The sequence below is a fragment of the Ascaphus truei genome, chromosome 18 (assembly GCF_040206685.1).
Source record: "Ascaphus truei isolate aAscTru1 chromosome 18, aAscTru1.hap1, whole genome shotgun sequence".
In the NCBI taxonomy this organism is placed as follows: domain Eukaryota; kingdom Metazoa; phylum Chordata; class Amphibia; order Anura; family Ascaphidae; genus Ascaphus; species Ascaphus truei.
Genome location: NC_134500.1, coordinates 28,614,322 through 28,639,428, shown reverse-complemented (window position 1 = coordinate 28,639,428; position 25,107 = coordinate 28,614,322). Strand labels below are relative to the sequence as shown.

Genomic DNA, 25,107 nt, shown 5'->3' with positions numbered 1-25,107 from the left:
TTCTCCCCCCCCGCTCCCCTTTCTCCCCCCCACGCTCCCCTTTCTCCCCCCCCACGCTCCCCTTTCTCCCCCCCCACGCTCCCCTTTCTCCCCCCCCACGCTCCCCTTTCTCCCCCCCCACGCTCCCCTTTCTCCCCCCCGCCGCTCCCCTTTCTCCCCCCCGCCGCTCCCCTTTCTCCCCCCCGCCGCTCCCCTTTCTCCCCCCCCGCCGCTCCCCTTTCTCCCCCCCCGTCGCTCCCCTTTCTCCCCCCCCGCCGCTCCCCTTTCTCCCCCACCCGCCGCTCCCCTTTCTCCCCCACCCGCCGCTCCCCTTTCTCCCCCCCCGCCGCTCCCCTTTCTCCCCCCCCGCCGCTCCCCTTTCTCCCCCCCCGCCGCTCCCCTTTCTCCCCCCCCGCCGCTCCCCTTTCTCCCCCCCGCCGCTCCCCTTTCTCCCCCCCGCCGCTCCCCTTTCTCCCCCCCGCCGCTCCCCTTTCTCCCCCCCGCCGCTCCCCTTTCTCCCCCCCGCCGCTCCCCTTTCTCCCCCCCGCCGCTCCCCTTTCTCCCCCCCGCCGCTCCCCTTTCTCTCCCCCCTGCCGCTCCCCTTTCTCTCCCCCCTGCCGCTCCCCTTTCTCTCCCCCCTGCCGCTCCCCTTTCTCCCCCCCCCCAATGCCGCTCCCCTTTCTCCCCCCCCAATGCCGCTCCCCTTTCTCCCCCCCCAATGCCGCTCCCCTTTCTCCCCCCCCAATGCCGCTCCCCTTTCTCCCCCCCCAATGCCGCTCCCCTTTCTCCCCCCCCAATGCCGCTCCCCTTTCTCCCCCCCCGCCGCTCCCCTTTCTCCCCCCCGCCGCTCCCCTTTCTCCCCTCCCCCCCGCTCCCCTTTCTCCCCTCCCCCTCCTCCCCTCCCCCCTCCTCCCCTCCTCCCTTCTCCCCTCCCCCCTCCTCCCTTCTCCCCTCCCCCTTCCTCCCTTCTCCCCTTCCCCCTCCTCCCCCCCATTCCCTCCCCTCCCCCTCCTCCCCTTTCCCTCCCCCTTTCCCTCCCCCTTTCCCTCCCACACCCTTCCCCTCTCCCACACCCTTCCCCTCTCCCACACCCTTCCCACCAATCTTCGCCTTCCTGCCCGCCTTCCTGCCTCCCAACCCCCGCCTCTGCCTTTCACCCGCCCTTACTCCGCCCGCCTCTGCCTTTCACCCACCGCCTCACAGCCGCTGCATGCACTCAACAGACTCCCGCCACACTCGACCCATACCTGCCGCCACACACACCTGCTGCCCCCCGCCCCTACGCACCGACATCACTGACCCACCGCCATCACTGACCCACCGCCTCACACCCTAGCAGGACCCCCACTCACAGAGAGCACTCACAACCCACGCGACACCTGCCGCCTCACACCCTAGCAGGACCCCCACTCACAGACAGCACTCACAACCCACGTGCCACCTGCCGCCTCACACCCTAGCAGGACCCCCACTCACAGACAGCACTCACAACCCACGCGCCACCTGCCGCCTCACACCCTAGCAGGACCCCAACTCACAGACAGCACTCACAACCCACGCGCCACCCGCCGCCTCACACCCTAGCAGGACACACGCCTCACATTTTTACATCTGTCTCTCAGCTAGTTAAAAATAAAAATAAACTTCTGTATTAACCTGATTTAGTGTTAATGTGCTTGCTTGGGGACTAAATGATTGACAGACTCCAGGCACCCCCAGCCTGTCACTTAGTATGGTGCAGGGTCACCCAATGCTGGTGTAATTACTGATCTGCTTGCCAGAGCGAGGCTCGGCCTGGTACTCCGTGCCCTTAAGTTCTCAGTGGGGACCACATCGCTTTGTGTGATGTGATTCAGCCTTGGGTGACTTTTTACATAAGGGGGGTAGCACTCAGACTGCTTTAACCTGTGCTAATATGCTTTATTTGGCATCTTAAATAATGTGTGTATCCTGCACAAGGAACTGTCTCACGTACGCGCAGCAAATGTTTTCTGAATGCACCTGGGAGAATTGGGCTGCTAAAGATTTCATGCAGATGTTTCTTAAAGCAGCAATCCTTCCTGGTTTGGGTTTTACAATGTGTGGTTGAACCCTGTGGTTCCCAGGATAGGTACTGTGTAATATATTGGTGTTACGGCCTAGTCTTTACAGCCTTGTCACGCTGGCCAATATAAAGCTGGAACAGATTGCTATGTGGTTTCACCGGGAAGGGGCTGAAACATCTGCACATTTACTGGGATTTGGGAAAAACAGGTGTTGGATCTGGAAATTGCTTATTTTTGAAACTGGCGACCTAATTTAAAAGGAAAATGTCACCAGGGCCTGTCAATTTCCTGTATAGGAAAGTGCTGAGGTGATGAAGTGTCTTGTAATGCCTCTTTATCCAGAGAGGTGGTGGTCGGTGTGCAACGAACGCTGTTAGCACAGGAACAGTTTCTGTGTAAAATAGAAACTCCTATTTGCTTTTCCTCAGGCTGTCAGCACTCTGGTTTATTCAGAAGAACAAGCTTATAAATATAAATAACTCTATTCAAGGTGCTGTTTCCACTGAACAGTGTGTGTGAAACCTCCCCCTGCCAAGGATTTCACACTGAGGACAGAACTGGTTCCACTTGTTTGTAATGATGGAACCAGGCATAATGTCTGTGGCCACAATCCCTGTACAATACCTGCCTTTTCTTCTCCAAACCAGCATCTATGCATTCAAACAAAAGCCAGTTGATAGTTTTATACAGGTTAAAATGTAAACAAGTGTTAAATCATGCAGCGCATGGGAGAAAAGCAATATACAGTGTTATATTAGTAACACTTAAATGATGTACGTTTATCCCTGCCATATTGGTGGCTCTTGGGTATGAGTTGCCACCCCTGGCTTATAGTGATCAATTGACTATGTATTAAAGTTGGTTACTGAGAATAATGTTGGGGACTGTATGTAAGCCTCAGCAAGGCATGTCATCAAGCAGTAACCATCTTGTACGTCCCTGGAATTATACACTGCCTGCAAGTCCTAGATTAAAATAGATGTCCCTGAGGATTCAGGTTTTGGATCACTATCTTCTCCGTATTCTGCGAGCCACTGATCCTGTTAGAGATAATTTTACGACTTTCATCTGTGATTGGCTATGAAAAGCAGTCTAATTCTGCTGTGTACATCGTAATATCCATACACCTCGGTGGGAAGCAAAAATGTGTGTTTTCTTTAACATACGATCGGGAGCTCACAGTGACACTTCAATTCCATTCAAGCAGCCGCCCACGCTGATTAAAAAAAACAAAAAACTTACGGTGATCCCCTTGCCCTTTCTAATGCTAGTTGTATTTCTACAATCCAGTGCTCCATTGAGATAGAAGTGATTGAAAAATGAAGTGTCCGGGAGATTAAAATGGAGGTCGTCTGGTGCAGTGTGAAGATTACCATGGCAACAGCAGAATCGAGCTGAAAAATAATGTTTTTTACACAACATTGAAAAAAGTAGCTTTGCATGCTCAGGGGGAAAGACACTGAGTTAAATTGCTGCTCAGCAGAGCATTTTCTAGCAAGGATGTTGGCTGGCATCGTGGTTATGTCTGGCTGGTCAGCCAGTTCCCATCCCCGCCAATATTCTTATCTCCGTGGCATGGAGCCAGCAATAAGATTTACAATATGAACGTGTGCACTTCACCCTGCCTTGTAAATGATTACATTCCGTCGCCATTTTTAAAGCGTTGCTCATTTTGTCGCCATTTCCGGCTGTGAGATGTCCCAGCAGCTTGGCGGTGGCGCGTCAACTTGATCCCGGCAAAAAGGCTGTGGCCAAAAGTCCCATTTAATTTGGCCATGTTCTGGATGCTACAACGGCCTTAGTTTTGTCCGTCAGTAACATCTCCAACATCCGTTACGTCACTTAACTCCACACGTTCGCATGTACTTCTCCACCAATATCTAGGAGCTCTAAAAAATACACCACCCCCTACATCTATACTTTCCATTTCCCTTATAGTTAGTTCCTTGGGACAGGGCCCTCTACTTACTGTAGCCAGGTGTGTTAATGTTATGATCTTTTATTTCATGGTTATTCTCTTCCATCTCCGTTGTACAGCGCTGCGGAATATGTTGGCGTGTTATAAATAATTAAGTTCGGGGATATTTACAAACGTGTTGACATTTCTTAACGTGAGCCGTAACTGGAAGGTCTGACACTTGCGGTCGGGCCCCGCTTCTGGGTTTGGCCGTGCGGTTTCTCTGAGCCTAGTGGTTCGTGCCGGTATTCACCCTGATGGCCTTGGGTATGTGTCACAGTTGCAAATTTATAACATTTTATTGTGGTATACAACTAGACTATTGAACTGGATATATGGCTGTTTTCATCTTGGCTGTACTTCATTTGCAAATCCTCAACTTTCCATATCAAATATCAAGAAAAAATAAATATATATATATATATTTGGCACGCTAAAAAGGAACACCATTGTAAATGTGTGTTTGACGCACAGAACAGATTGCTGCATCAATAGATACCTCACAGCATTAAGTGACTATCCCTGATAAATGCAATACATCTCATCATCCTCATCTTCAACCCTTGTCTCCCTACTGCTGGATGAAGCCCCCCCCCCAATGATCCCTCTGATACTGCAGTTATAGCCTCTCGTCTCCCACACCTTCCCTCATCCCATCCTCCCATCTAACTTTTAGGCGTTGTCTTTTAATCTCTTGGAATCCAGTCGAGTTCCATCTTTGTCCGACGATGGTCACTTCTTGCGATATGTCCGGCCAACTGCCATTTTAATTCCTTCCCCACTGTGATTGTCACAAACTTTAGTGCGATTTCAAAGACATTTATTTTTTTCCTGTTGCTTTGGGTACTGCCCAGCATGCATCTCTCCATACTTCTTTGTGTAATGCCCAGCATGCATCTCTCCACACCTCTGCGTTGTCTGAAGCTTCTGAAATGTCTTTGCATTTATATTTTATATATGTATATATTTATAAAAACACTTTCTGTGGTTGGGCCATCTGTGAGACTACGTATGGATATGATATTTTTGCAGCCTACGTGAAACACGCCTGGACAGATGGCCTATCTGCAGAACACTATTGATTGAACAGATAATATTACATGTCTTTGGGGCCTTTCTGATCATTTCCTGCTCCAGCACATATTGACTTGCGGGGAAGAGAGGAAAGAAAAGGGAGGTTTAAGGTCGCAGTTTCAATCACCCCCCCCCCCCCCCAATGTACCAGGCCTTATACTTAGCAGCTCATGCACAGCTTTATAGAAAGGAGTATGCAAGGCAGGCGGAACACCCTTTTGGTGACCGAAGATATAGTTTGGCGCTGCGTCATGCCCACGGAGTGCTTCCCCTGCCAAGTTGCATGGTGTCCTGCGTTCCCATGGATCTGCAGACTTCCGTTTCCGAGTCACCACACTGGCAATCTGGTGCCGCTGCCCTTCCGGCACATAAATGGTTAAAGGTCCAGCGGACCAATTGGAAGCCGCCACGTCATCCCTTTCGGCTTCCGATTGGCCCACAGGGCCTTTAATAAACAATTGAGATACCATCATCATCTTCCCACATATCTCGGAGCAGGGGGCCCCCCATGAAACAAATGCGGGTCAGCTCCGGGGACCCCCTGCTTCCCACCCACACTGCTTTAAGACATACTGAGCCAATAAGGGAGGTTGTTGGCTGTGCCAAGGAGCTTACAATCTAAAATATGTCAGTGTATTCCAATGCAGAAATACAAGTGTTTTATTAGCAAGATCATCTCTCTGTATAACACACCAAACGCGCGTCACTGGAGCGTAAGCTCCTGGGTCCCACACTGGTAGAACTAAGGCATACCCATGTGCCCAAGAAATATTGGGAGGGGCTGAATAAACATGCCGCCTGCAGGTCTCAGCACCCGCCGCCAGGGGGAGCCAGAGGCCCAGCAGGGATGCTCCCGCAGAACGCTTCCGCAGAACGCTTCCGCATGGCAACAAACGCGGTTGCTATGGAGTGTGAGAAGAGCGGCGCCTGTGACCCAGAAGCGCCTTCTTGAACCGCGTGACGCGTTGAGGCCTGGACGCCTTCTTGGTTATGGGCAAACGCGGAGACTCCTGAGGGGGGAGTAGGGTGAATGTTAGGCGGCGCTACCCTCAGAGGGCGGGGGACTGCTTGTTATAAGGGTAACTGCGCCCGTTATTGCCCATTTCGTCGGTGATCACCACACACGGAGTACATAAAGCTCCCCCGCCTCCCATAAATTGGGGTTGATTTGCCCAGACTCAAAATGGCTGCCGGCAGCTTCGCTCCGCCGCAGCCCCGGTGACGTCACGTGGCCACGCCCTGCCCCTGTCAACGCGCCGGGTTCTCACGGGCCACGCCCCTTTCCTTGTTGTGCGCGAGCGGAGGGCGGCGCCGCCATTAGCGCTTCCGGTCCGGCCGTGTGTGTGGAGACCGGGGAAGAGAGAGACCGGTCAGTGAGGCCGGAGACCCGGGGGAGAGAGAGAGAGACACACACACCCGTGAAGGAGAGAGAGACCGGTCAGTGAGGCCGGAGACTGGGGGAGAGAGGAGACCCGGAGAGAGAAAGAGGAGAGAGACCGGTCAGTGAGGCCGGAGACAGACACCCAGGGAGGAGAGGGAGACCTGGGGGAGAGAGAGACCGGACAGTGAGGCCGGAGATCCCGGGAGGAGAGAGACCGGCCAGTGAGGCCGGAGAGAGAGACCGGTCAGTGAGGTCGGAGAGAGACACCCGGGGAGGAGAGGGGGGGAGGTCAGGCTGCTGGGACCCACTGGTTACAGGATCTCCCCGAGGAACGAAGCAGCGCAAGGTCTCAGGGAGACACTGGTCAGTGGGACTGTAACCTTGGGAGACACCGGTCAGTAGGACTGTAAGCTCAGGAGACACCGGTCAGTAGGACTGTAACCTCAGGAGACACCGGTCAGTAGGACTGTAACCTCAGGGGACACCGGTCAGTAGGACTGTAACCTCAGGAGACACCGGTCAGTGGGACTGTAACCACAGGAGACATCGGTCAGTGGGACTGTAACCTCAGGAGACACCGGTCAGTGGCACAGTAACCTCAGGAGACACCGGTCAGTGGCACAGTAACCTCAGGTCACAGGAAACACTGGTCAGTAGGACTGCAACATCAGGTGACACCAGTCAGTGAGACCATCCTGGACCCCAGAAAGTGACCACACCTTGGGAGCGTGATACAGGCGGCGAGCGTGACACCCCAGGATTACAAGAGCGACACAGAAGACCTTTCGCTGGAAGGGGAGCAGACCGCATCGAGGTGAGAGGCCACCCATTGCCTGCTAATTCCACGCTTGCTCTGTGTGTCACTCAGCCGTGTATATAGTGGCAGCCCAGCCCCGGAGACTTGCATTGTGTGGCCTGTAACAATAGAGAGGGCCAGTGTAATGTGAGGGACGGGAGGAGGGGATGCCACGGTGCAGATTACTACTGGATGGATCTCGCCTAGTGTCCAGTCCTAGAGGTGGTGAAGGGGAGAGTATATTGGTGTGTCACGGGGGGGGGGGGGGGGTGATGGAACCTTTCAGATTCGCCCCCCTCGAGGGCACATTTTCCCCACGGATCCAAGGATCGTTCTCTGTAGCGGGAGGGGTACATGCGGAGTAGTGGTTTCAGGGCACAGCCAACCAGCAGCAGAATGAATTAGGATGAACTCGGTTCATGTGGGGGATTATTCATGAAACGGCAATAGTGCCGGTCGGGTCACGTTGACTTTAATGGGATCCCTCATCGCAGCTTAATGAATGAGTAGTCGTACATACCCTAAAGCAGTGATTCCGAGGCGGGGCTCCGTGAGGGGTCTCCAATCTGTACTGGCGACTGGCAGGCGCAGGCGCAGCGCCGACACCGTGGAGGTATAGCTGTCACTCGCAGCGCAATCTTCCCACATTGCTTTGCATCTACAGCAGCAAGGCATTGGGGGGCGGGGCTTTGGAAGCTCCCGCAGTGACAGTTATACCCCCCATACTGCCACCCCCCCCCCCATACTGCCACCCCCCCCCATACTGCCACCCCCCTCTCCCCCCCCATAGTGCCTGCACACACAGTCGGGCAGTTTGGGGGATTATTAAGCGTGTCAGGATACGATACTGCCTGGGATCGGTCACACCGTGTTAGTCACAGTGTTAGACGGCAATAAGATTTATTAATTAATATTTTCGGGGGGGGTGGTACAGTGCAATCAAGGTGGGGAGTGGCTGCTCTAAACATACACCCCCGTCGCCTCCCTTCCTCCTGCCCGTCACCCCCCCCTTCCTCCTGCCCGTCACCCCCCCTTCCTCCTGCCCGTCACCCCCCCTTCCTCCTGCCCGTCACCCCCCCTTCCTCCTGCCCGTCACCCCCCCTTCCTCCTGCCCGTCACCCCCAGCTTCTTCCTGCCCGTCACCCCCCAGCTTCCTCCTGCCCGTCACCCCCCAGCTTCCTCCTGCCCGTCACCCCCCAGCTTCCTCCTGCCCGTCATCCCCCAGCTTCCTCCTGCCCGTCACCCCCCAGCTTCCTCCTGCCCGTCACCCCCCAGCTTCCTCCTGCCCGTCACCCCCCAGCTTCCTTCTGCCCGTCACCCCCCCCTTCCTCCTGCCCGTCACCCCCCCCCCTTCCTCCTGCCCGTCACCCCCCCCTTCCTCCTGCCCGTCACCCCCCCCTTCCTCCTGCCCGTCACCCCCCCCTTCCTCCTGCCCGTCACCCCCCCCTTCCTCCTGCCCGTCACCCCCCCTTCCTCCTGCCCGTCACCCCCCCTTCCTCCTGCCCGTCACCCCCCCTTCCTCCTGCCCGTCACCCCCCCCACCTTCCTCCTGCCCGTCACCCCCCCCTTCCTCCTGCCCGTCACCCCCCTCTCCACCTTCTTCCTGCCCGTCACCCCCCCTTCCTCCTGCCCATCACCCCCCCCCCCTTCCTCCTGCCCGTCACCCCCCCCCCCCCTTCCTCCTGCCCGTCACCCCCCCCTTCCTCCTGCCCGTCACCCCCCCCCCTTCCTCCTGCCCGTCACCCCCCCCCTTCCTCCTGCCCGTCACCCCCCCTTCCTCCTGCCCGTCACCCCCCCTTCCTCTTGCCCGTCACCCCCCCTTCCTCCTGCCCGTCACCCCCCCCTTCCTCCTGCCCGTCACCCCCCCCTTCCTCCTGCCCGTCACCCCCCCTTCCTCCTGCCCGTCACCCTCCCACCTTCCTCCTGCCCGTCACCCCCCCCCCCCTTCCTCCTGCCCGTCACCCACCCTTCCTCCTGCCCGTCACCCCCCCCTTCCTCCTGCCCGTCACCCCCCCCTTCCTCCTGCCCGTCACCCCCCCCTTCCTCCTGCCCGTCACCCCCCCCCTTCCTCCTGCCCGTCACCCCCCCTTCCTCCTGCCCGTCACCCCCACCTTCCTCCTGCCCGTCACCCTTCCTCCTGCCCGTCACCCCCCCCCCCCTTCCTCCTGCCCGTCACCCCCCCCCCTTCCTCCTGCCCGTCACCCCCCCACCTTCCTCCTGCCCGTCACCCCCCCTTCCTCCTGCCCGTCACCCCCCCACCTTCCTCCTGCCCGTCACCCCCCCACCTTCCTCCTGCCCGTCACCCCCCCACCTTCCTCCTGCCCGTCACCCCCCCACCTTCCTCCTGCCCGTCACCCCCCCTTCCTCCTGCCCGTCACCCTCCCACCTTCCTCCTGCCCGTCACCCCCCCCCCCTTCCTCCTGCCCGTCACCCACCCTTCCTCCTGCCCGTACCGCCCGTCACCCCCCCCTTCCTCCTGCCCGTCACCCCCCCCCTTCCTCCTGCCCGTCACCCCCCCCTTCCTCCTGCCCGTCACCCCCCCCTTCCTCCTGCCCGTCACCCCCCCTTCCTCCTGCCCGTCACCCCCACCTTCCTCCTGCCCGTCACCCTTCCTCCTGCCCGTCACCCCCCCCCCCCCTTCCTCCTGCCCGTCACCCCCCCCCTTCCTCCTGCCCGTCACCCCCCCACCTTCCTCCTGCCCGTCACCCCCCCCTTCCTCCTGCCCGTCACCCCCCCACCTTCCTCCTGCCCGTCACCCCCCCACCTTCCTCCTGCCCGTCACCCCCCCACCTTCCTCCTGCCCGTCACCCCCCCACCTTCCTCCTGCCCGTCACCCCCCCCTTCCTCCTGCCCGTCACCCCCCCTTCCTCCTGCCCGTCACCCCCCCCTTCCTCCTGCCCGTCACCCCCCCTTCCTCCTGCCCGTCACCCCCCCTTCCTCCTGCCCGTCACCCCCCCTTCCTCCTGCCCGTCACCCCCCCTTCCTCCTGCCCGTCACCCCCCCTTCCTCCTGCCCGTCACCCTCCCTTCCTCCTGCCTGTCATCCCCCCTTCCTCCTGCCTGTCATCCCCCCTTCCTCCTGCCTGTCATCCCCCCTTCCTCCTGCCTGTCACCCCCCCTTCCTCCTGCCTGTCACCCCCCCTTCCTCCTGCCTGTCACCCCCCCCCCTTCCTCCTGCCCGTCACCCCCCCCTTCCTCCTGCCCGTCACCCCCCCCTTCCTCCTGCCCGTCACCCCCCCTTCCTCCTGCCCGTCACCCCCCCCCTTCCTCCTGCCCGTCACCCCCCCCCCTTCCTCCTGCCCGTCACCCCCCCCTTCCTCCTGCCCGTCACCCCCCCCACCTTCCTCCTGCCCGTCACCCCCCCCTTCCTCCTGCCCGTCACCTCCCCCCTCCTCCTGCCCGTCACCCCCCCCTTCCTCCTGCCCGTCACCCCCCCCCCCTTCCTCCTGCCCGTCACCCCCCCTTCCTCCTGCCCGTCACCCCCCCCCTTCCTCCTGCCCGTCACCCCCCCCCCTTCCTCCTGCCCGTCACCCCCCCCCTCCTCCTGCCCGTCACCCCCCCCTTCCTCCTGCCCGTCACCCCCCCCTTCCTCCTGCCCGTCACCCCCCCCTTCCTCCTGCCCGTCACCCCCCCCACCTTCCTCCTGCCCGTCACCCCCCCCTTCCTTTGCTAAAAACCGGGAGGTCGCACGTTGGGGGGGGGGGGGGTTCGCATAATGGGGGGGGGGGGTCGCACAATGGGGGGGGGGCCCGGGGACACGTCTTTACATGTTAATGTACACAATAAGCGTGTTGTTATTCATTACACTCTGGTAGTGCCCATCAGGGCACAAACTCCCCTTGATTTTAATGGCCAAATTGGCACTTTCACAGTGACACCCTAAGAGTGTTTTTTTGTTTGTTTTTATCTGTGTCCTGGGAGAACCGTATAATGAGGGGGGGGGGGGGGCTGCTTTCTATTCATTTTAATACTGGGAAGCACAAATGTAATTTATCTGTAGAGCAATGGGCCAACTCCAGGCCTTATTGGTTACCAACAGGTCAAGTTTTCATGATATCCCTACTACCTGTCCTGTTGGTGGCCCTTGTAGACAAGTTGCCCCCCCCCTACAGTAGAGGATTTCCTTTGACGGGGTCGGTATTTCACTGCGGTGAGAATGTCTGCCACAAAACCTCGCAGCAAAGAAACTGTCCAGCGCTGTGTTCCCCGCTGTGACGCTCGGCGCTGTGTTCCCCGCTGTGACGCTCGGCGCTGTGTTCCCCGCTGTGACGCTCGGCGCTGTGTTCCCCGCTGTGACGCTCGGCGCTGTGTTCCCCGCTGTGACGCTCGGCGCTGTGTTCCCCGCTGTGACGCTCGGCGCTGTGTTCCCCGCTGTGACGCTCGGCGCTGTGTTCCCCGCTGTGACGCTCGGCGCTGTGTTCCCCGCTGTGACGCTCGGCGCTGTGTTCCCCGCTGTGACGCTCGGCGCTGTGTTCCCCGCTGTGACGCTCGGCGCTGTGTTCCCCGCTGTGACGCCCGGCGCTGTGTTCCCCGCTGTGACGCTCGGCGCTGTGTTCCCCGCTGTGGCGCCCGGCGCTGTGTTCCCCGCTGTGGCGCTCGGCGCTGTGTTCCCCGCTGTGATGCTCGGCGCTGTGTTCCCTGCTGTGTTCCCCGCTGTGACGCTCGGCGCTGTGTTCCCCGCTGTGAAGCTCGGCGCTGTGTTCCCCGCTGTGACGCTCGGCGCTGTGTTCCCCGCTGTGACGCTCGGCGCTGTGTTCCCCGCTGTGACGCCCGGCGCTGTGTTCCCCGCTGTGACGCTCGGCGCTGTGTTCCCCGCTGTGACGCTCGGCGCTGTGTTCCCCGCTGTGACGCCCGGCGCTGTGTTCCCCGCTGTGGCGCTCGGCGCTGTGTTCCCCGCTGTGACGCCCGGCGCTGTGTTCCCCGCTGTGACGCCCGGCGCTGTGTTCCCCGCTGTGACGCTCGGCGCTGTGTTCCCCGCTGTGACGCCCGGCGCTGTGTTCCCCGCTGTGACGCCCGGCGCTGTGTTCCCCGCTGTGGCGCTCGGCGCTGTGTTCCCCGCTGTGACGCTCGGCGCTGTGTTCCCCCGCTGTGGCGCCCGGCGCTGTGTTCCCCCGCTGTGACGCTCGGCGCTGTGTTCCCCGCTGTGACGCTCGGCGCTGTGTTCCCCGCTGTGACGCCCGGCGCTGTGTTCCCCGCTGTGACGCTCGGCGCTGTGTTCCCCCGCTGTGACGCCCCGGCGCTGTGTTCCCCGCTGTGGCGCTCGGCGCTGTGTTTCCCCGCTGTGGCGCTCGGCGCTGTGTTCCCCGCTGTGACGCTCGGCGCTGTGTTCCCCGCTGTGACGCTCGGCGCTGTGTTCCCCCGCTGTGACGCCCGGCGCTGTGTTCCCCGCTGTGACGCCCGGCGCTGTGTTCCCCGCTGTGACGCTCGGCGCTGTGTTCCCCGCTGTGACGCTCGGCGCTGTGTTCCCCGCTGTGGCGCTCGGCGCTGTGTTCCCCGCTGTGACGCCCCGGCGCTGTGTTCCCCGCTGTGACGCTCGGGCGCTGTGTTCCCCGCTGTGACGCTCGGCGCTGTGTTCCCCCGCTGTGACGCTCGGCGCTGTGTTCCCCGCTGTGGCGCTCGGCGCTGTGTTCCCCGTTGTGACGCTCGGCGCTGTGTTCCCCGCTGTGACGCTCGGCGCTGTGTTCCCCGCTGTGACTCTCGGCGGTGTGTCCCCGCTGTGGCGCTCGGCGCTGTGTTCCCCGCTGTGACGCCCGGCGCTGTGTTCCCCGCTGTGGCGCTCGGCGCTGTGTTCCCCCGCTGTGACGCTCGGCGCTGTGTTCCCCGCTGTGATGCTCGGCGCTGTGTTCCCTGCTGTGTTCCCCACTGTGACGCCCGGCGCTGTGTTTCCCCGCTGTGACGCCCCGGCGCTGTGTTCCCCGCTGTGACGCCCGGCGCTGTTTTCCCCGCTGTGACGCCCGGCGCTGTGTTCCCCGCTGTGACGCCAGGGCGCTGTGTTCCCCGCTGTGACGCCCGGCGCTGTGTTCCCCGCTGTGACGCCCGGCGCTGTGTTCCCCGCTGTGACGCCCGGCGCTGTGTTCCCCGCTGTGACGCCCGGCGCTGTGTTCCCCGCTGTGGCGCCCGGCGCTGTGTTCCCCGCTGTGGCGCCCGGCGCTGTGTTCCCGCTGTGACGCTCGGCGCTGTGTTCCCCGGCTGTGACGCTCGGCGCTGTGTTCCCCGCTGTGGCGCCCGGCGCTGTGTTCCCCGCTGTGACGCCCGGCGCTGTGTTCCCCCGCTGTGACGCCCCGGCGCTGTGTTTCCCCGCTGTGACGCCCGGCGCTGTGTTCCCCGCTGTGACGCTCGGCGCTGTGTTCCCCGCTGTGGCGCCCGGCGCTGTGTTCCCCGCTGTGACGCCCGGCGCTGTGTTCCCCGCTGTGACGCCCGGCGCTGTGTTCCCCGCTGTGACGCCCGGCGCTGTGTTCCCCGCTGTGACGCCCGGCGCTGTGTTCCCCCCGCTGTGACGCCCGGGCGCTGTGTTCCCCGCGTGTGGCGCCCGGCGCTGTGTTCCCCGCTGTGGCGCCCGGCGCTGTGTTCCCCGCTGTGGCGCCCGGCGCTGTGTTCCCCGCTGTGACGCTCGGCGCTGTGTTCCCCGCTGTGACGCCCGGCGCCTGTGTTCCCCGCTGTGGCGCCCGGCGCTGTGTTCCCCGCTGTGGCGCCCGGCGCTGTGTTCCCCGCTGTGGCGCCCGGCGCTGTGTTCCCCGCTGTGACGCCCGGCGCTGTGTTCCCCCGCTGTGGCGCCCGGCGCTGTGTTCCCCGCTGTGACGCCCGGCGCTGTGTTCCCCGCTGTGACGCCCCGGCGCTGTGTTCCCCGCTGTGACGCCCGGCGCTGTGTTCCCCCGCTGTGACGCCCGGCGCTGTGTTCCCCGCTGTGGCGCCCGGCGCTGTTGTTCCCCGCTGTGACGCCCGGCGCTGTGTTCCCCGCTGTGACGCCCGGCGCTGTGTTCCCCGCTGTGGCGCCCGGCGCTGTGTTCCCCGCTGTGGCGCCCGGCGCTGTGTTCCCCGCTGTGGCGCCCCGGCCGCTGTGTTCCCCGCTGTGACGCTCGGCGCTGTGTTCCCCGCTGTGACGCCCGGCGCTGTGTTCCCCGCTGTGGCGCCCGGCGCTGTGTTCCCCGCTGTGGCGCCCGGCGCTGTGTTCCCCGCTGTGGCGCCCGGCGCTGTGTTCCCCGCTGTGGCGCCCGGCGCTGTGTTCCCCGCTGTGGCGCCGCGCGCTGTGTTCCCCGCTGTGGCGCCCGGCGCTGTGTTCCCCGCTGTGGCGCCCGGCGCTGTGTTCCCCGCTGTGACGCTCGGCGCTCCCCGCTGTAACCAGACTTGGAACCAGCAGTTCCATAGTTGAGAGGATGGCGGGTTCTATGATGACGGCAGAGATATGACAAGGGCATGGAAGTGGCACTGACACAGTTATTGTGTAAATGTGTTGGTTTCCCTCTTCATGATGGCGAAATCTTACCCATCTTTGTTGGTGCAACATTGTGTTGATGTTTTATGCACAGACTGTACAGGAGTTGTGGCAATTCTCAGGATATCTTTAGCGAGGAAACCTGCTACAGTGCGGGAGAGTCACCGTGGTGACCTTAAGTGTACTAATGGCAGTGACAGGGTTAAAGGGTCAGTCCCTCCTAGGAGCAAAGTGTACTAATGGCAGTGACAGGGTTAAAGGGTCAGTCCCTCCTAGGAGCAAAGTGTACTATTGGCAGTGACAGGGTTAAGGGGTGACTGACACCTTTTACTCAAATCTGCCCCCAATAAGTATGATTAAATTCTTATTAAAGTTATTATAGAAACACGGGGAGGTGAGACTTGGGGAGGGGGCTGATTTCCTTGCGCTGCTCCCTTGTGTCGGATGTCTCTGTAGTCGACATGAGTTTGCACAGGCAAAGCCCCCTCTCTCCCCCTCCCCTTATCTGTATTGTCTCTCTGATAAGGACAAAGGGGGGATAAGGGGAAGTCGGTTGTTTGACCAGCACTCCCACTGTTCTAAGTTCCAGAGAAACAAGAAGCCAAATATTTGCTTTCAGCCTAACGAGTTGACGTTTCTAATTTCGGGTGAGCTGCCCCCCCCCCCTCGCTATCAGCCTCTCGATCCCCGCCCCGAGGTGATAACCGCAGGACGCGTCCACGAGAGCCGACTGTAATTACAAGGAGCGGCAACTAACCTCAAGCCGGATTTCCTAAATCCGTCCCTAACCTTGGCCCGGGGGTTAACCCCGTCCTGTCTTGCTATGCTTTAATGCCACAGTCATCGAAAAGGGTTAAAGGTCAGCCCCTTCTCCCGCTGTTTGGGGGGGGGGTTTAATCATGTTGAATCATTTTGTTGGCCTTCGAGGGGATTATCCTGTCTGCACACCTGCCTTAAAGCAGGGGTTCTCAACTCCAGGTCAGGTTTTAAGGGGGATCCCTGCTTCAGCACAGGAGGCCCAGTCGAAGAGCCTGCTTCAGCACAGGTGGAGCAGTCGAAGCTGAATCTGGGATATCCTTAAAACCTGACTACTTGGGTCCTTATCAGAGAGACAATACAGATAAGGGGAGGGGGAGAGAGGGGGGCTTTGCCTGTGCAAACTCTTGTTGAACACAGACATCAGACACATGGGAGCAGCGCGAGGAAATCAGCCCCCTCCCAAGTCTCAGCTCCCTGTGTTTCTATAATAACTTTAATAAGGATTTAATCATACTTATAGGGGGAAGACATCAGACCCAGACCCCTTAACCCTGTCACTGCCATTAGTACACTTTGCCCCTAGGAGGGACTGACTCCTTAACCCTGTCACTGCCATTAGTACACTTTGCTCCTAGGAGGGACTGACTCCTTAACCCTGTCACTGCCATTAGTACACTTGGCTCCTAGGAGGGACTGACCCCTTTAACAAGAACGCGCCTCTGTGTTCACAATCTCAGGGTAATGTCACTAGGGTTTGGCTCTCATGCTGTGTGACGTTTAGAATTTGTGTCTCTGGGACGGGCATTGTCCATAAAAACAAGTCTTCAAACAGTAAACGTGGGACAGACGTCCTCATTACCCCGAGCTCTGTATACAAACACTACACAGGGTGTGTCTAGCTCTCTGCTTTATCTTATCAAGGTTTCGACATTGGCCGTGCAAGAGAATGAGATTTCCCCAGGAAGTCACGGGAGTCTGTATCTGTCCCTGTACCCCCCCCCCCCCCCGCGGCAGTCACAGGGGTCTCTCTCTCTGTGTCCCCCCCAGGCAGTCACGGGAGCCTGTATCTGTGTCCCCCACAGGCAGTCACAGGAGCCTGTATCCGGGTCCCCCCAGGCAGTCACAGGAGCCTGTATCTTTGTCCCCCCCAGGCAGTCACAGGAGCCTGTATCCGGGTCCCCCCAGGCAGTCACAGGAGCCTGTATCTTTGTCACCCCCAGGCAGTCAAAGGAGCCTGTATCTGTGTCCCCCCCCAGGCAGTCACAGGAGCCTGTATCTGTGTCCCCCCCAGGCAGTCACAGAGCCTGTATCTGTGTCCCCCCAGGCAGTCACAGGAGTCTGTATCCGTGTCCCCCCCAGGCAGTCACAGGAGCCTGTATCCGTGTCCCCCCCAGGCAGTCACAGGAGCCTGTATCCGTGTCCCCCCCAGGCAGTCACAGGAGCCTGTATCCGTGTCCCCCCCAGGCAGTCACAGGAGCCTGTATCCATGTGTCCCCCAGGCAGTCACAGGAGCCTATATCCGTGTGTCCCCCAGGCAGTCACAGGAGCCTATATCCGTGTGTGTCCCAGGCAGTCACAGGAGCCTATATCCGTGTCCCCCCCAGGCAGTCACAGGAGCCTGTATCCGTGTCCCTCCCCAGGCAGTCACAGGAGCCTGTATCCGTTTCCCCCCCAGGCAGTCACAGGAGCCTGTATCCTTGTCCCCCCCAGGCAGTCACAGGAGCTTGTATCCGTGTCCCCCCCAGGCAGTCACAGGAGCCTGTATCCGTGTCCCCCCCAGGCAGTCACAGGAGCCTGTATCCGTGTCGTCCCCAGGCAGTCACAGGAGCCTGTATCCGTGTCGTCCCCAGGCAGTCACAGGAGCCTGTATCTGTCGTCGTCCCCACCCCCAGGCAGTCACAGGAGCCTGTATCTGTGTCCCCCCCCCCCCCCCCCAGGCAGTCACAGGAGCCTGTATCTGTCGTCGTCCCCACCCCCAGGCAGTCACAGGAGCCTGTATCTGTCGTCGTCCCCCACCCCCAGGCAGTCACAGGAGCCTGTATCTGTCGTCGTCCCCCCCACCCCCAGGCAGTCACAGGAGCCTGTATCTGTCCCCCCCCCCCCACCCCCAGGCAGTCACAGGAGCCTGTATCTGTCGTCGTCCCCACCCCCCAGGCAGTCACAGGAGCCTGTATCTGTCATCGTCCCCACCCCCAGGCAGTCACAGGAGCCTGTATCTGTCGTCGTCCCCACCCCCATGCAGTCACAGGAGCCTGTATCTGTCGTCGTCCCCACCTCCAGGCAGTCACAGGAGCCTGTATCTGTCGTCGTCCCCCCCCTCCCCCAGGCAGTCACAGGAGCCTGTATCTGTCGTCGTCCCCCCCTCCCCCAGGCAGTCACAGGAGCCTGTATCTGTCGTCGTCCACACCCCCACCCAGGCAGTCACAGGAGCCTGTATCTGTCGTCGTCCCCACCCCCAGGCAGTCACAGGAGCCTGTATCTGTCGTCGTCCCCAGGCAGTCACAGGAGCCTGTATCCGTGTCCCCCCTAGGCAGTCACAGGAGCCTGTATCCGTGTCCCCCCCAGTCAGTCACAGGAGCCTGTATCCGTGTCCCCCCCAGGCAGTAACAGGAGCTTGTATCCGTGTCCCCCCCAGGCAGTCACAGGAGCCTGTATCCGTGTCCCCCCTAGGCAGTCACAGGAGCCTGTATCCGTGTCCCCCCCAGGCAGTCACAGGAGCCTGTATCCGTGTCCCCCCCAGGCAGTCACAGGAGCCTGTATCCGTGTCCCCCCTAGGCAGTCACAGGAGCCTGTATCCGTGTCGTCCCCTCCCCCAGGCAGTCACAGGAGCCTGTATCTGTCGTCCCCCCCACCCCCAGGCAGTCACAGGAGCCTGTATCTGTCGTCCCCCCCCACCCCCCAGGCAGTCACAGGAGCCTGTATCTGTCGTCGTCCCCACCCCCAGGCAGTCACAGGAGCCTGTATCTGTCGTCGTCCCCACCCCCAGGCAGTCACAGGAGCCTGTATCTGTCCCCCCCCCCCCCCACCCCCAGGCAGTCACAGGAGCCTGTATCTGTCGTCGTCCCCACCCCCAGGCAGTCACAGGAGCCTGTATCTGTCCCCCCCCCCCCCACCCCCAGGCAGTCACAGGAGCCTGTATCTGTCGTCGTCCCCACCCCCAGGCAGTCACAGGAGCCTGTATCTGTCGTCGTCCACACCCCCACCCAGGCAGTCACAGGAGCCTGTATCTGTGTCCCCCCCCCAGGCAGTCACAGGAGCCTGTATCTGTGTCCCCCAGGCAGTCACAGGAGCCTGTATCCGTGTCCCCCAGGCAGTCACAGGAGCCTGTATCTGTGTCCCCCAGGCAGTCACAGGAGCCTGTATCTGTGTCCCCCAGGCAGTCACAGGAGCCTGTATCTGTGTCCCCCAGGCAGTCACAGGAGCCTGTATCCGTGTCCCCTGGAAGACGTACGACCCCTCCATGTCCTGTATGTTGCTATAATCGTGTGTGTTTTTGTGAGAGGCGCTTCTGGTGTATGCTCATTGATCAGCGGGACTTCTGATTAGTGTCTAACACCTATTTTGTTGTTTTGGGGGTATCTTTACCGTTTTGGGGTAAATATAAATATTATTAATTTTATAATAAGAATTATACTACTAATATTTTGCATATGACCCAATTCTCGAGGCACGATTGTCCCCATTGCTTCTATTAACAGCTGGTTAATATTGATCCTTTTTGGGCTGGTGAGGCCGGCGGCTGGTGAGGCCGGCGGCTGGTGAGGCCGGCGGCTGGTGAGGCCGGCGGCTGGTGAGGCCGGCGGCTGGTGAGGCCGCTGAGGCCGGCGGCTGGTGAGGCCGCTGAGGCCGGCGGCAGGCCGGCCGCTGAGGCCGGCGGCAGGCCGGCCGCTGAGGCCGGCGGCAGCCCGGCCGCTGAGGCCGGCGGCAGCCCGGCCGCTGAGGCCGGACTTGGAAAATATCTGTTTCCGGGTGTGCCGCGCGACCTTTAATCCTATGTGAGATACCTGCGCGACCTTTAGATGTGAGATACCTGCGCGACCTTTAGATGTGAGATACCTGCGCGACCTTTAGATGTGAGATACCTGCGCGACCTTTAGATGTGAGATACCTGCGCGACCTTTAGATGTGAGATACCTGCGCGACCTTTAGATGTAAGTATCTCGGCGTGCAGGAGAAGCTGAAATAAACGCCACTCTGCTCCGGAGACCCCTCTGTTCCCACCAATGGGCAAAATAAGAGAGCTGGAGGAACTGTTTAAGATGTAAAATGAAGTCCCCTGTGACTAGTGTATATGCCGGCTTCAATATGTCACTGCTTCAGCGCAGTAAGGGTTTCATATTCCTAGCAGAGGGAAGTGTATACAATATATTATACTTATGTGAGCGTGCGAGTCCGTGTTATTAGGGACGTTCTATAGTGCCGGGCGCGTGCTACGCCGTGCGCTGCGCGCGGAATTTTAGTTGGCTGACATTAGTCAGCCTTTCTATACAAGGGCCGCGCACGGCAGGGAGAGGGGCGCCGACAGACCGCGCCGAAGATGAGGAAAATCATCTTTGCGTGTGCGTGTGAAGGATTGCAAAAAAAAAAATATATATATTAAACTTTTTTATTTTTCTTTAAAAAAAATCTTATTTAGGACATACTTTCACTCACACAACCCATGCACACATATATACTCACACATGCACACACATACATTACCTGCAGCTCCCGGCACTATATACAGGGAAAGCATGCAGCACGTGCACACGCGTTCGCATAGGAACGCACGGCCGCATGCTGTATATAACAGCCCTTAGATTTGTACACTCTGTGGCTTATATGCAGGTAACGACCCAAGGGAAACATTCTGCTCGGCACAAGGTTTAATGAAGGGAACCCACGTTACAATAACAAAGCTTCCTTTTGCGGGTGGGCGGTAAGCCCCCGAAAGTGTGAGAGATAATGCGTACGTTTGGGAAGCTTCTATGGGACACCTGAAACCGGTTTCTGAGGTTCACTGGTCAAGTTCTGAGGCCCACATCTATATATTCTGATTTTGTAAACTTCTGCTGGTCTCAAAATAAGGGTGGAAATAATGTACCTTATTAACTTGGGCGATCAGACCGATGGGACGTCTGCCTGTCTCTCTCTCTGGGTGCTTCTCACCGCTGACTCCCTTCGCCGGAGATTGTGAGCCCGAGGCCCAGCACCCGATTGCTGCACTGGGAGGCGTCCGAGATGGGACACCAGCCGTTGGGTCTCCTCACTCCTCTTCCTCCAATGGAGAGAGCTAAGAAAGTGGGGAGTTTGAGGGTGAGAGCGAGTAGGGGAGGAGGAACTGTGAGACGCAAAGAGAAGTTGAGTAAGGGGGAGAGGAAGGGACGGAGCCCTGGTGAGTGAAGGTATGCCGCCACCCAATGAGAACTAGGTTCTTCATATTACACACGTACTCGGATTCAAGAGCATTAATTCGATCAAGAGTGGCCAACTCCATGCCTCAAGGTTCACCACCAGGTTAGGTTTTAAGGATATCCCTGCTTCGGCTCAATTAGTGGCTCAGTCAACGCCTGCACCACGTGCTGAGTCAGAGATCTCCATAAAACCCTGACCTGGTGGGGGCCCTTGAGGACTGGAGTTGGGCACCCCTGAATTAGACCTTCTAGCACCTCAACATGAACCTCATATTTGGCACACATCATTCAAGGTTATTCCAGAAGAAGCGTCCATAACTGGAGCTCATGAAAGTGGGCGTTATGTCGTCCTGCTGGCAGCATTATTACCTTACGGGGGCAGACTGGGAAGCTCCTCACTATGTCCAACGTGCCTCGCCTAGCTGAGATGCCCCGCTTTTGCGCGGACCCCGTCGATATGTTGAAATGCCCTGTGCTTCTTGCTCTTCATTTCTTGGCATTGGGTTTCCAGGATGACAAAGTAACATCTCGGCCTTTCTGGGAATAAGACGACCAGAGGGCATCTCTCTCTTTCCTTAATGAGCCAAGGGTCCGGAGCTGCACATTAATGCCGCAGTTTTACAGGAGCTGCTGAAATCCGTGACTGCGCCTAGGGTATCCGCCCCTTCGCTGCAAGAGACCCCCATGTGACTACGAAGGGGGTTTTCTGTTACATGAGCATCCAGCTCCATATTTACAGGAGGGGCAGAAAGGATATTCTGTGTGTGATTCATGGAGACAATTTCTCCCGTAGCTTGGCAACATGAGGCCGACTGCATAGGACTTATTAATGAGAATTTTATGTTCAGGGAGAATGTCTCCCCTGTGCTGTGAACATGCTGCTCAGTAAAATAGTATGGAGTCTCTCTGCATCTTGAAAACTGTACAGATAAATGTAGCTGAAGGTAGCCACTTCCCACGGTACATATTAGTGACAGATTGTGTAATGGTGTCACGGCGGGCCCTGTGTGTGACGCGGCGGCGGGCCCTGTGTGTGACGCGGCGGAGGGCCCTGTGTGACGCGGCGGCGGGCCCTATGTGTGACGCGCCCATGACCAGTAGGAAAGTCCTTTTTAACCTGTAGGCCCAAATCCACAAAGCTCCATAAAGTATTTTATTATGTTAACATTAAGACCAACATGGTCACTTCCTAGAACATAACGCGCTACACACGGTTTTTGTGGTATGGAGCATAGCGTTAACTGTAATTACCGTTGGCGACAATGACAAGTAAATGAGGCATTATCATTACTTCATATGTCCAATAAAGTGTTAAGGGGGCACGGGGACGTAACACTACGTTGGTTAAATCATCGCTAACTTGGCGTTGCTCCCATCAGACTATGTAATAGGGCTTTTGCAGTGTCTCTATGGGGGAAACGGCACAATGTGGTATCATTTAACTTCCCTTCCTCCTCCTGAGTTAAACACCTATTTCAGGGTCTGGATGGGAGTAACACGAAGACATAGTCACCGTCAAGTTAATGAGATGTAGAACGGCCATTGTTTTTGCATAGAATTAGCTTTGAGGATATGGATAACATCAGGGAACATCATGTCCTTTCCTGCTTTAGGTGACATCCCGTTATGAGCCCGGATTATAACGGGATGTTATGAGAACTTTGTGGATCTAGCCCTTTGCTTGCAAGCTCCTTGTTACAGGGACCTGACCAGCTCTGTTACCATGTGTAAATTGAGGGTAATCTGTTGAGCATGTTGGCGTGATATACATACATGATGATGATACACATGGTTTTCTTCAGTGTTCCAAGGAGATAAGGGAAAGATAACCCATCTCCCAGTGTATGGTGGTCATATTCACATGTCTGCTAGTCTACATTCCTCCTAAACTCTCTTGGATCTTTCTTCATGGGTGAGAGTTCCCCTAAATACCCCAGCGGCCAGAACAATATGGCAAATGGAATAAGGTGGTGCTTTCCGTTCCAGTTGAATGATGTCACTGGCTTGGTTAGGTGCAAGTGAGGGTGAGACACGCAGTGCATTGTGGTGGAAAGAAGCGAGCATCAACGTCCCATGGAATGGCGGGCAAACCTTAACCCTTTGTGTGCCCGAGAGGTCGGAGCATGCTGCCCCTCCAGCTCTTCCTCCATCACGTGACTGCGGCGACACGACTTCTGTTCTCCGGCCTGGCAGGTCACGTTCAACGTGACAAAGACGCGCAGAACGTGCTCTCCCCTAGGACAACAAGTTAAAAAGCCGTGATGTTGCCTCTACGTGAGGTACTCCTGGGGTTACAACTAGGCCTACATTTGTTATATCCGTAGATTTGGAAGGGTTTTTGAAAGATATGCACGGTAGTGATTTTGAAGTTGATTTTGGCTGAGACCACCATTATTATTGGGGAGGTCATGAGGGGTTATCTGGGAAGGTGATTTTGGCTGGGATTACCCCGTTACAACTGGGTATAACTAGGGGTGTTTTTCTGAAGGCAAGAGGTGCCAGACCGCTGGGCAACGAGAAAACAATTGTATGCCTAAACTGCCACAGATAACTGCGCTTTCAGTCAAAATATATCCGTAAAAGGCTTTCTTGTTCCTATACCAACCCCACTCCCAACAGTTTCATTACCCCTATATGGATCCTATTGCTGATCTCTTAAGAGAAATGGGGGGGGGGGGGTGCTTGAGGTGGTCTCTCCGGATGTGGGATTCCCTTGATCAGAGAGATAGCAGTGTGTTCCTCTGGCTGCCAGACCAAGGGTTTCCAGTGAGAAAGAGGAGCCAAGGTGATTGATGAGGTTGCAAATGAATTTCGATTGTGTCAGAAGACTCTGCGCAGCCTTCCGGAGACAGACGTTCCCTACTGCCGGCCCTCACACTGTGATGTACAGCCCAGCCATTAACCCCTTCAGCCTAGGCAGACCGGTTAACAATCTAATGGGCTTCCTTTAAAATAACCTTGCCTTGCTAAAAGCAAAGATTTGTCTGCTTTTCTTTCTCTTGGAAATTAATTACAAGTTGCATTTTGTCAGAGCCTCTGGGGGCGTATTGTCTTTCCCATTATTCCAACCAGTTCTTATCAGAGACACACTAAAGATAAGGGATGTGGGGGGGGGGGGGGAAGAGTGTGCTTTGCCTGCGCAAACTCTTGTTGAACACACAGATATCAGTCACAAGTGGGCAGCGCGAGGAAATCAGCCCCCTCCCAAGTCTCAGCTCCCCGTGTTTCTATAATAACTTAAATAAGGATTTAATAATACTTATAGGGGACAGATTTGGGTAACAAGGTGTCAGTCACCCAGATGTGACCCCTTAACACTTTCACTGCTGTTAATACACTTTGCCCCTAGGAGGCACTGGGCCCTTAACCCTGTCACTGCCATTAGTACACTTTGCTCCTGGGAGAGACTGGGACTCGGCCGTATAAGCGTACAGAGCAGAAGGTAAAGTGAAAATAATTTAGCACAGGTGTAGGATGTGGGAGACGGGCAGGGCGGCTGGCTTGACCTCACACTATATCCCCAGGCTCCGATGACCGGCACCGCTGTCCTTATCTGTGATTGTGAGAGGTGGGCAGTCCCTGCAGGTAAATAACAGATAATAGTAGGTAAGGGTTATAATGGCGAGATGGCTGAATTAGTGTGGTGGTTGCCGGGAAGCCGTTCTGTCTCATCTCCTGTGAGTGTGTAATCACCGGGTTGGGTCAGGCTGAGAGAGGAGACAGGCACCAGAGAAGATAATGCTGGGAATAAGTCGGAGGGAGCGATTGGAAGAGGAAGCATGCCAATGGTAATTAATAAAGGGGTAATCCCTCAGAGGACCACCGTGGACTAATTCCCCCCGGTGTCTTATTTAAACTGGGTGATTGATACCTCCTTGATACCTTTTTTTTGTTGACAAGTGATACTTTGGAGGGGGCTGATTTCCTCGGGCTGCTCCCTTTTAGCTGATGATGCTGCGTGATCAGCGAGTGTTTGCACAGGCAAAGCCCCCCCCTCTCTCCTCCCTTTATCTTTATTATCTCTCTGATAAGGAGGGGGGGGATGATAACGGGAAAGAAAACAGTTGAATTACAAACACTTCCCTGTTCAGAGGCTCCTAAAGGAAGTTAACTGGCTGACTGTGGGATTGCATTTTTAAAAAGGTTAGTCCCAGATCAAAGTGTACTAATGGCAGTCCCTCCTAGGGGCAAAGTGTACTAATGGCAGTCCCTCCTAGGGGCAAAGTGTACTAATGGCAGTCCCTCCTAGGGGCAAAGTGTACTAATGGCAGTCCCTCCTAGGGGCAAAGTGT

At 57.9% G+C, this 25,107-nt stretch overlaps 1 protein-coding gene and 1 long non-coding RNA gene across 10 annotated transcripts in view; one reads left to right on the top strand and one right to left on the bottom strand.

Annotated features, from left to right (window-relative positions):
* Window positions 1–25,107, bottom strand: part of LOC142469090 (uncharacterized) — a 30,068-nt gene that overhangs the window by 2,926 nt on the left and 2,035 nt on the right. Inside the window, exon 2 of the long non-coding RNA XR_012788956.1 lies at window positions 20,506–20,694. This is a non-coding gene — a long non-coding RNA (uncharacterized LOC142469090). The remainder of the gene's footprint in view (window positions 1–20,505; window positions 20,695–25,107) is intronic.
* Window positions 6,332–25,107, top strand: part of CSNK1G1 (casein kinase 1 gamma 1) — a 132,318-nt gene continuing 113,542 nt past the window's right edge. For 6 of the 9 annotated variants that reach the window (XM_075575983.1, XM_075575981.1, XM_075575980.1 and 3 more), the window contains exon 1: window positions 6,333–7,250. The gene's annotated coding sequence lies outside the window, so the exon portion shown is untranslated. Of the gene's footprint in view, window positions 7,251–24,491; window positions 24,604–25,107 lie in introns of those variants that run through there. The other 3 variants (XM_075575977.1, XM_075575987.1, XM_075575979.1) reach the window with 3 other exon arrangements.